General features: G+C 34.3%; 1 protein-coding gene and 1 pseudogene across 5 annotated transcripts in view; one reads left to right on the forward strand and one right to left on the reverse strand.

The window, feature by feature from the left end:
* The window catches only part of CSNK1G1 (casein kinase 1 gamma 1), a 253,246-nt gene that overhangs the window by 118,956 nt on the left and 123,402 nt on the right, over positions 1 to 10,888 (forward strand). The window lies entirely within an intron of this gene.
* Positions 5,834 to 7,434, reverse strand: LOC127552290 (non-muscle caldesmon-like; annotated as a pseudogene).

Below are 10,888 nucleotides of genomic sequence, written 5' to 3' on the forward strand. Positions count from 1 at the left end.
CTATACAACAAAGACTAAGAAAGAAAGAAGGGAAGAAAAGCAGTTCAGAAAAACTTAACAAATTCTTCAAACCAAGTCTGAAATTAAGTTGAATGTTCCATATTGATTCCTCTACCTCTGTAATTTTAACATTCAGGTTATTTTAATGAAATGAGGGAAAATGTTATGTTCATTTATATGTAAAAAAAACTAAGGCCTATACAATTGACCATGTTGTTCTCTTCCATCTCTGGAGTCTGATATTTAAAAAAAAGAAAGAAAAAGAAAAAGCCAAAAACCTGTGGGAAAAACCATTAGCACAAAAGGATGCTTCTAGCTGAAGTGAATTAGCTAATGGAGTGGTAGCCTCTGCTATGACATTCCTTCCTAGTTTCTAAAATAAGATGTCTTTCTCTGACTAAATTGAGGTAGAGTAAAACATGTCCTTTCTTTATACTTGTTTTGTCCTTATCATTGTCAAGCCAGATTACACTAATGTATTAAGGTACCAATGTATCAAATTTTATCTAAAATACTATATGATAATAATGAGATATGCATATTAATAGATGCAGTGAAAGTATAAGCATTGTAAATTTTGATACTTTTCCTATTAATTTGGTTCATTGAAAATCAGGATTTTGTGAAATGATAAAGCAGATACTTACAAATAACTAGGCTTTCCCTACTGTAATTTACCTCTCTGAAAGATTGGTCTTTACTTTTAAAATTGAAGAAATATCTTTTTTGCTTAAAACTGTATAAGAGCAACTTTTTTATTTTCATTTTATTTTTACTGTTAAATTAATTGATTCAAACTTGGAAATCCAGTTACACACAAATGAGGGAAAAGACAATAAAATAGAGATACACAATGTCATTAAAAGCAAAATTGTTTGGATTCAAAGTTGACAACCTTGGTGTCATCCTTGATTTATCACTTTGTCCCCAACATCCACCACTGCCCTTATCTAATGGTGTACTCTTGGTTCCATCTTTGTAGAATCCCTCCTATATGTACCCTTCTCTCCCCTACCATTTGTCTGGTATAAGCCCTCTCACTTCACACTTGGATTATTGTGAAAGCCTCTGGGCTATGCTTCTTGACCAAATCTTTTCCCATCCCAGGCTATAGCTACTGAGCTATCAAAGTGACTGCACAAGATTGGCCACCATCATCCCCCACCCCCCATCTCAGTAATTTCTAATAGGTATTTATCATCTACACAATCATATATAAATTCTTTTATAAGAACAACTTTTAAGTAATTTTTTTATCAAATTATGTTTTTGCATATTTGCTAAAGTTTCTGTCAATTTCCATAGTATTAAGTTTCTTGCTAAGAACTGAACAAAAATATTAAAAGAATAAAGAATCAAGTTCAATCAAATTTCAATTCAGTTCAAACAGAGTTAATTTTGGTTCCTACAATATACAAATTGTGTAAAGCATTGTGATAATGTCATAAAAATAAATAAGATTCCTTGTCTTGAAATAACATAGGGGGTGCCTATGTAAATATTAGTAATACTGTATATGTAACCCAAGACAAGTACCATGAGAAAGCTACAAAAAGTACTTGGGGACTGCAGTCATATCTTAGAGACTGTGTAGATGTTGGAATGAGCAAAGGGATAAAGAAAGGTTTTTTTGGGCTCCCCTTTTCCTCTCTGTGTCCCCATATTTATTATTATAAGGATAATTTTTTAAAATAGCTAGCATTTATATAGAACTTATTATATGCTAGGCACTTTGTTAAGTGATTTACAATTATTATTCAGACTACAATTCTGAGAGGTAGGTATTACTATTTTTTCTACTTTATAGGTGAGAAAACAGGCAACAATAACTAAGTGACCTTCTCAGGGTCAGTTAACTAAGTGAGTGAGCTCTAATTTGAACTCAGGTCTTACAGACTCTCCATTGCATCACAAGGCTTCTTTAATGATGATAATCATTAAGACAACAATGTCAATGTTGCTTGTATATGCATATAAAACAACACATACTTAAGCATCTTAGAATGATCAAAGTTTCAAAGCAAAATACAATTGAATTCTCACCTCTAATTGTATTTAAATTACTTTTAAAATAATGGTAGACTCCCATTGTAGAACATGTATGGCACACAAAGTCTAAGCATTCTTTTGCATTTAAACTTAGCTAGTTACTTGTTGAAGTTAAACAGTTGTGACTTGTTGAAGAAGTATTTTTAATTGTCAATAGTATAATCCATCAGAGAATGAGAGGAGAAAAGATTCTTCTTTCTCACATTAAGTGACTCATAGTCAAAATCACATGACTTGGTTTGATTTGGTGGCACAGTTTTATAAATGCCAGCAGATATCACATTTGCAGACTTGTTCATTGATAATTTGGTTTGGTAGCTAGCATTCAACCACAAATTTTCTAGAATTTGGAAGTGACTTAGTGTAACTGATGAGGATCATTTCTAGTTTAAGCACTAGAATAGTTATGATTGCAGTAAATTAAAAGAAGTAAATTTTGAGTGCGTCATAAAGTAAAAGATCAAATGATGAGGCAAGAGTAAGAATTGGTATCTATATGCTATTTTGCTGCCTAGGAAAGGAAAATGGTTCTTTCTTCTCCTTAATTCCCCTTGCCCTCCAATAAATTATCTGGCTTACTCTTGACTTAAAAAAGATTTGAGGAGCAACTAGGTGGTACCAGCCCTGAAGTCAGGAGGACCTGAGTTCAAATCTGGCCTCAGACACTTAACACTTCCTAGCTGTGTAACTCTAGGCAAGTCACTTAATCCCAATTGCCTTTAGCAAAAGACAAAAAAAAAAAAAAAAAGATTTGAAGTTACAAACCTTTTAACAAAAATATGAGATCCATGAAGGTGTTGACTGTTGTCTTCTTTTTTGTGTTTTTCCAACATTAATGGCATAGGCTAGAGGGAGTCCCACATCTTTGGAAATGTTTAAACAGAGACTGGATGACTGTTTTTTTTAATATTGAAAATTATCTTTACATTTATTTGGAAAAATAAAATACTATTAAAGTTAACAGCCCTTGTTAAATTCCACTTGTGTTTTCATGTCATGGATGCTTAGAATCCTGACTATTGGAACTTCACATTTCCCCAACTTCAGCTCCAGACAATGAATTCTCTAAGAGAAAGAGCAGAGTCCTACTTGCAAGCTAGTGCTCTCAGAAGCATTTTCTTTGGAGTGAATTAGGATGACTATTTGGAGACAGAAGTTTCATTATTTAGGAAGAGTGTGGATCTTCATTCTTGACTTGCATTATTGATCAACTTCGCTTCTTGGATATTTTCTCTTAGTTTTTATGATACTGTACTTTTTCTGGTTCATCTATAGTCTTTAGTAGTCTTTTGCTGTCTCTTATGCCTCCTTCCTAATTATATGTGTAAGGGATATAATATAACTTTTGGTTGTTCTCTAGACTTTCTTCTTGCCTTCATCTGTCTTGACACTTTCTCTTAGTGACTTCATTAGTTCCCTTAATTGTAATTACCATATTTCTCCAGCTGACTCCTGATTTTTTATGTCCACTCCAACTCATGTATACTCTAGTTTTGCATCTCCAATGGTCTATTGGATATTTTATTCTGTCTCATATACATTTCATCATCATTTTCTCTGAACTCATCACTCCAATTCTGTTGAAGGTATCACTATATACTTCTGGTCTCCCAAGTCGATAAACTGAATGTTACTCTTACCTCCTCACTCTTCTGGAGTCCAGCTATCTATTTCTGCTTTTTGCCAGATCCTGCTTATCTTTCCAACATTTATCTCATAATGTACTTTTCATTACATTACAGAGACATGACCATTTGTTTGAGCTATTTCAGTGGCTCTTCATTGGTTCTCCTATTTCTTCCCACTCTAATCTTCACATAGGTACAAAAGTCATTTGCCTTAAGTGTATGTCTGACCATATTGTTCCACTATTCATTTAACGCTACTGGCTAACTTTTATACCTAGGACGAAATATAAAATCCACCTGTCATTTTGTATTATTTACTGCCCAATATGTTCCAAGTACTGTGCTAAGTATGCTAGAGATATAAAGAATATCCCTTCCCCTTTCAAAAAACCCTAAAAACTCAAAAATTCCACTACAAAAACACAATCTCTTCTTTCAAGGAGCAAACAGTCTAAAAGAGTTGGGGACATGCAGCCAACAATGAACAAATAAAATATATGCAAGATAAATTGGGGATAGTTTCAGAGACAAAAACTCCTGGCATTTAAAAGATCTTCACATTCTACTTTTTCATAAATTTCTCCCTACTGTAATTTTCCATAATTATTTCTCTTTTTACACACTATTGTTCCACTAACCTGGCACAGATCATTCTATCTCTTAACTCTAAGCTTTTGCTTAGAACTTTTGCCTCATAGAATTCCTTATTGCTAAAGTACATTAAGCTTTTCCAGACCATCTTCTTACTGTAAGTGCCTTTTCCTCTTTACTTTTTTTTTTTTAAAGAAAGACTTTATGCTTTATTTATTAAGCACATGTAACAAGAATCATTCAACAAAGATTCTTGGGTGAGGATGGAAAAGTTTCCAAAACAAAGGAAATTTCATACATATTTGTGAAATTTCATCATCTCACCTTCATTGGCTAAGACTGAGAAAGTCTAAGGAAAACAACCTCATAGTTTAAACAAACTGTTATTTTAAGAGAAAATTATTAGAGCCTTAAGTACTCATATTTGTTAATTGTTTTTCTAAAGCCTAGTTTTAGTTCTACTAAGTCTTTATACACTTACCTGAGATCAATCTTTAAGAGTTCATATTTTTTTTTTGTTTTTTTATTTTAATTTTAGAGCTGGAAGGAATCTTAGAGAACATGTCCAACTTATAATAGGAACTCCACTTGTAAAAAGGCATAGACCTTGGACAGAATCTGGGGGGACATACTTCAACATAATTCACACTGTACTTAGAATAATCTTGAATTATGGTAGTTTATATAAATTAACTAATGTGTTTTATAGAAAACACTGATCTATATTGGCTTCTCTAACTATTCTTTTTTCCTTACTTTTTCTTCCCTTTATCAAAGATCATCTGACATTTAAAAATTTTAGATCTCCTGCCTTACTTCTAATGGCAATTGTAAAATATTAATAAAAAAGTTTTTGTTTTTTTAAATTTTTAACAATGTGTGATATTGGCTAGTTATGTAGGTTTATTACTAAATATAATATTCTAACATATCAAAGCATCCTACCATTAGTAGTGTTTGGCACTAAATTTTGTAAAGCTATACATATACATATATATATTCTAAATTGCAGTCCATGTTACTATTCACTACCAAAAATAGCCACAAAAGCACCAACCTTAAGAAATTAGTACTACTGTCAGCTATCATAATAATCTGACTTAGATATTAGCTAGAATGGAAAAAGTGATACTTTAGAAATATAAAACAAACAAAAAAAGACATTAATACTGCAGTATCTCAAATCTGACATGGGCAACTTACAGAAAATAGTACAATTGCCAACTAAAATTATTTCTTCCATGCCTAAAACAATGACTTCTATATTCCAAAAGTAGCAACTATTTTATTTTCCTATAGATACTGCACACATTCCTTAGGCATTTTTCAACCTGAATATATTTGATTGACTTCCACTGCAGCTAAAATCACTGTTCAGGCACAGAGTTATAACTCTCAGTAGAAGAGTCTATATTTCACAGTATAGGTTTCTTTAGAAATAGGCTGCTGTGCAAAGGCAGTACTATTATCTTGAAGGTCTCTAGATTGTGATTATTAAATACAGTGCTAATATACATGGGTTTAACTGGGATAATATAAAGTAAAATTTAAAAAAGAACCCACATCATAGTAAATCGGCATAAATATAAAATAGAACAATTGAGCACTTTTGAGTTGAGCTGGTCCAGGATCATGAGCAGGTACCTAGTGTTCTTTCTCCAGCTGTCTCAAATCTTAGTAGTTGAAGTGACCTTATCCACAGATTGCTTTTCCCAGAGATTGCACTTGCTTGATACGTCACCCGGCCTTAAGTTAAAGGGCTTAGAAGCAGGCAACTTGTTCCCTTCTGGGGTTAACTAAAACCCCATTCATTGATGCGACTGGAAACCCCCACTTTCAAGCCAGCAGTTTCCTTGTTTGGTCTGTCTATTCCAGTAGGGGAGGCAAACACCTTTCCTTTCTCCTACATGCTCTGAATGTAGCAGACTCCTTCAGCAGGAACTGGTAGATCTGAAGCTCCTGCCTTAGATGTTTGGAAGCCTTTGTGCACTCATTGTGTATTATTCCAATCTGCTATCAATCTCGGAGACTACTGCTATAGAGTAACTTAACTTGGCATCACTGCTTGGATGGGTTTATTTAAAAATTCTGCCTGTTCCTCTGTCTTGAGAGATGAGCTTTAGGACAAAAACATTTAAATGGTTTCTTCTTGTATGATAGACCATCTTCTGGCATTTTCTGGCATTTCTCAACAGCCTCTGCCCTTCCTTTTTCGATCTCTCCCTTCAGCCTCCTCTTTCCTTCCTTTCTGACTTTTCTCTCAGCCTCTTCCTGTTTCTTTCTTTGTTCTTCTCCTCTAGAATTTTTCTGCTCTCTTCCCTCTTCTTCAGTTTTTCAAGCTCTAAGGCAGCCTCCTGTTGCTTTTGTTTTAGTTTCTCAAATTCTTCACTCTCCATCTCTCCCCTGCAGTGGCACAGCTATCATCCACCATCTTGCCAGCCTCCACTTAGGATATTGCCTCAGCCTCTTTTATGTCTGTGTTTCCTTTCCCACCACTTCAGCTGAAAGTATTATCTGTGTGTTTAAGTTTATGAGTTGAAAGTTCTCCATTTTGAAATATGTCTGGAAACTCTTTCTTGTGATCTTTTAATTTCCTCTTTGGGCCCTTTGTCCTTGTTGATTTTTTCTTCTCTAATCTTATTTTCTTCAGTGATTCTCTGCTTGGGCTTCTCTTCCTCCTCTTCTCTTTTTCTTCTTTCTTGATTTCAAGTTTCCTCCAAATCATTCTTCTGATAGGACTTGATGATTGTTTCAGTTTCCTGTTGTATATCTTCCTTGGTGGATTAAACTTTTCTTTCTCAGAAGTCTCATTTTCTGCGGCATCATTTTGAGCTCTTCTGTTGAGTAGTGACTAACTTTCATCTGTTATTGTTGGATCATACTCCTTCTGGTGCTCCAAAACTTCCTGGAGGCACTTTTGGTGACCTTCTTTCCTATGTGCCAACCTCTCCAAGAATGCAGCTTCATCACCTCCTTCAATTTGTGTGTTTGATATGGTGGTAGTTTGTCTCTTTATCATCCACACTGTTCTGGGCATTGACCTCCACCTTTTCACCCATTTATCCTAATGACTCCTCTTCCCTTTGATGAAGCCTCTCTTGATGGGGTTTGCGGCATGTTCTCTAGCAGCCTCTTTGCTCCTTCTTCCCTGCAATCTGTTGAGCATGTCTACAGTTGAGAATCAGTGAGAGTTGCTGCCAGATTCAGTGAGGGACTGGCCCTTGTGTTTATTTTATTTTTTATATCTACTTCATCTCTACATCAGTATCTACTTCATTTATGTATTTATTTTTATCATTTTCCATTCACATATACTATATCTATTTCACTTCTATATCTTATTTCATCTTCCTCAGTGGAATATACATTTTATGAGAGCAGGGCCTGTTAATTTTTCTCTTTATATCGCTAACATTTAACAGAATCTCTAGATCATCGCAGATATATAATACATGTTTGTTGATTACAAAGCTCCTTCCCGTCAAGATTCTATTATTCTGTGGTTACTAATCATATAATTCAGGAATGTGGTTTGTACGCTATATCTGATTTCAGAAAAGTGTTTGACAAAGTTCCTCATGTTAACCATGTGTAGTTGCACTTCACTAATTCAGAAGTTTATGATTTTTGTGATTGTGATCAATTTGAGTCCTCCCATTTATATCACAACTACTCCTATACCTTAGTTGACCAGTTTCTCAAGTTGCTGAGAAAAATATAAAAACAAATTATGACTTGCAGATCCATCTTTTGGTTCTGAGCCTTTCCAAACTTAAATTACTCATCCATTACCAGGCCCATATTGAAAGCCTTTCCAGCAAAGTAGCATCTATCTGCCAGAGTTTGTGCTCCATAAGTATCCATAGATTTTTGAGAACACAGAACAATTGTCCCATGAGGTAATTAGATTAGGAAAATGTAATAGCTATACTATAGCTATTCTTTTAGTCTAAGTATGAATGAATACTCACAGCAGAAATTTGTTGTTGAGGCAAAAAAATGAGAACCTTCAAAAAAAGAACCAATCTAAGTTAATAGCTGCTGATAAGCAAGGAATATTAATCTTTCACATTTTCCTAATTTTAAATGTAAAGTCTTATACTTGGGTACAAGTAGATGGAGGCATAAAAAGCAGCTTTTTTCAGTCAGCCAATAAGCATTTATTGAGTGCTAATGTTAAGCATTGGGGATTCCAAAAGGGCAAAAGATAGTCCTTGACTTTAAGGAGCTCTCAGTCTAATAAGATGTCAAGCAAATATATATTTACAGACAAGCTATATTCAGGATAAATAGGAAATAATTAACAGACTGAAGGTAATTGAGAGGTGTTAGGAAAGGCCTCTTATAGAAAGTGGGAGTTTAATTGGGACTTGAGGAAGCTGGGATGTAGATATGAGAAAGGAGAGCATTCTAGGCGTGAGGGAGGGTCAAAAAATGTTCCTAGAGTCTGCAGATGGCATATTTTGTCCATGGAACAAGAAGGAAGCCATTGTCACTGAATTGAAGAATATGTGTTGGGGAATGTGGCACAAATTTATGAAAGGCTTTGAAAACTAAGGAGATTATTCTGTATTTGGTCCTGGACTTCATTGAGTTAGGAGGGTGATGTGACTAGATCTGTGTTTTAGTAAAATCACTTTGGTAGCTGAATGGAGGCTGAACTGAGTAGGGAGATTTGGGACAAACCAACTCACCAACAGACTGTTGTAGTGGTCCTGGCATTAGATAATGAGAGCCTGTGCTAGAATCATAACAGTATCAGAGAACAGAAGGTGATGCATTGGACGCATGTTGCAAAAATAAAATTAATAGGTCTTGGCAATATTGGATATGGGAGGTGAGAGTAAGGAGTTAAGAATGACCATCTAGCTTGCAAATCTATTCTGAAAGTGATCTTGAGGTTTCAGTACTTTATATAAGCATGTAATGTCACCAGAAATATTAATGTGATCTTAGATTGCATTAAACTTTCAATAACAGGAAAGTGACAGTCCTACTGTATGGTGCCCTCGTCAGATTTGACTATTATGTTCAGTTTTGGGCAAGCCTGGTAAAGGCTTAATATGGAGAGTGCACAAGGATGGAGAAGGTTCTAAGTACTGATGGTATCTGATACATTTATTCTGTATAAGAGAAGGCTCAAGGACAGTGTGATAGTTGGTTTCAAATGGATGGATGAAGGAATATGTTTGTTCTCTTTGGTCCCAGAGGACCAAACTAGGAGCAATAGATAGAAGTCATCATGAGGCAAATGTACTCTTGATATCATAAAAACAATCCTATTAGAGTAGTCTAAGTGGAATGAGCGATGTTATGGGTTCTCATTCTGAGAAGCAAAAATTGTACAAGTTTGCTATGTATTTTAATAGGTGTTTTACATTTGGATTGGATTAAATGGTCTTTAAGGTCACTTCCACCTCTCAGATTCTGTGATTCCTAATAATGGATCAAAATTGGGTCCAGAATAAAATTTTCTCCAGTATTTCCTTTTTGAACATTAAAATTATCTTGTAGATAAATCTAGAATTTGTCAGTTGCCTGTCCTTAGCATACAGATACTATAGTAAACATCTCTGTATTATACTACTTTGTCAGGTTTCAGATTTGTTCCTGAAATTTAATCTTATTCTTTCTTCTGATTGAGTGATCTTTAGTATACTGACACCACTGTGATTTCTTTTTATCACTTCACTGATCCCCACCCAAACATCTATTATGCTCTCTCCTGGATTTATTCATATGTACATTTCTTTTTTCTTACTCCATCCCTGTTATTTGACTTGCTCTTTATTTAAAAGAAAAAGTAAAGTAATACTTTACATGGCAAAATGGATGTATGATCCAATCACTGCAGTCAGGAAGACATTTTTAAAATTCTGCATCTCATATATACTAACTTTGTGACCTGTTGCAAACTATTTAATCTCTCAATGCCAAGAAGCTTCATAAAGAAACTTTATGACTATAAATTGCAGAACAGTGACAGATATATATAGAGAGAAGCAATTTTCCCTCTATCTAGATGGAAAATTTTTTTAAAATAGCTTTTTATTGACAAAACTTATGATAATTTTCTAACATTGACCCTTGCAAAAACTTCTGTTCCAGCTTTTCCCCTCCTTCCCTCCACTCCCTCCCCTAGATGGCAGGTAGTTCCATACATGTTAAATATATTAAAGTATATGTTAAATACAATATATATACACATACATATTTATACAATTGTCTTGCTACATAAGAAAAATCAGATTTGGAAAGAAGGTAAAAAATAACCTGGGAAGAAAAATAAAAATGCAAGCAAACAATAATAGAAAGAGTGTAAATGCTATGTTGTGATCCACACTCATTTCCCAGTGCTCTTTCACTGGGTATAGCATGTTCTGTTGATTACTGATCAATTGGAACTGATTTGGATCCTCTCATTGTTGAAGATAGCCACTTCGTAGATGAAAAAATTTAAAAATAAGGAGCTATATTTTAAAAAATATTTTACTAGTAAGTCTTAATCATAAATTTCAGGGCTGTTATTGTAGGGAAAATTGCTTTGTATTAATTAAGCTACCTCCTTTACTTGTTACCTGTACTTTGCACACTTGTGTATAAATGTCTGAAAATAAGAA

The sequence above is a fragment of the Antechinus flavipes genome, chromosome 2, assembly GCF_016432865.1.
Source record: "Antechinus flavipes isolate AdamAnt ecotype Samford, QLD, Australia chromosome 2, AdamAnt_v2, whole genome shotgun sequence".
NCBI classification, from domain to species: Eukaryota; Metazoa; Chordata; class Mammalia; order Dasyuromorphia; family Dasyuridae; genus Antechinus; species Antechinus flavipes.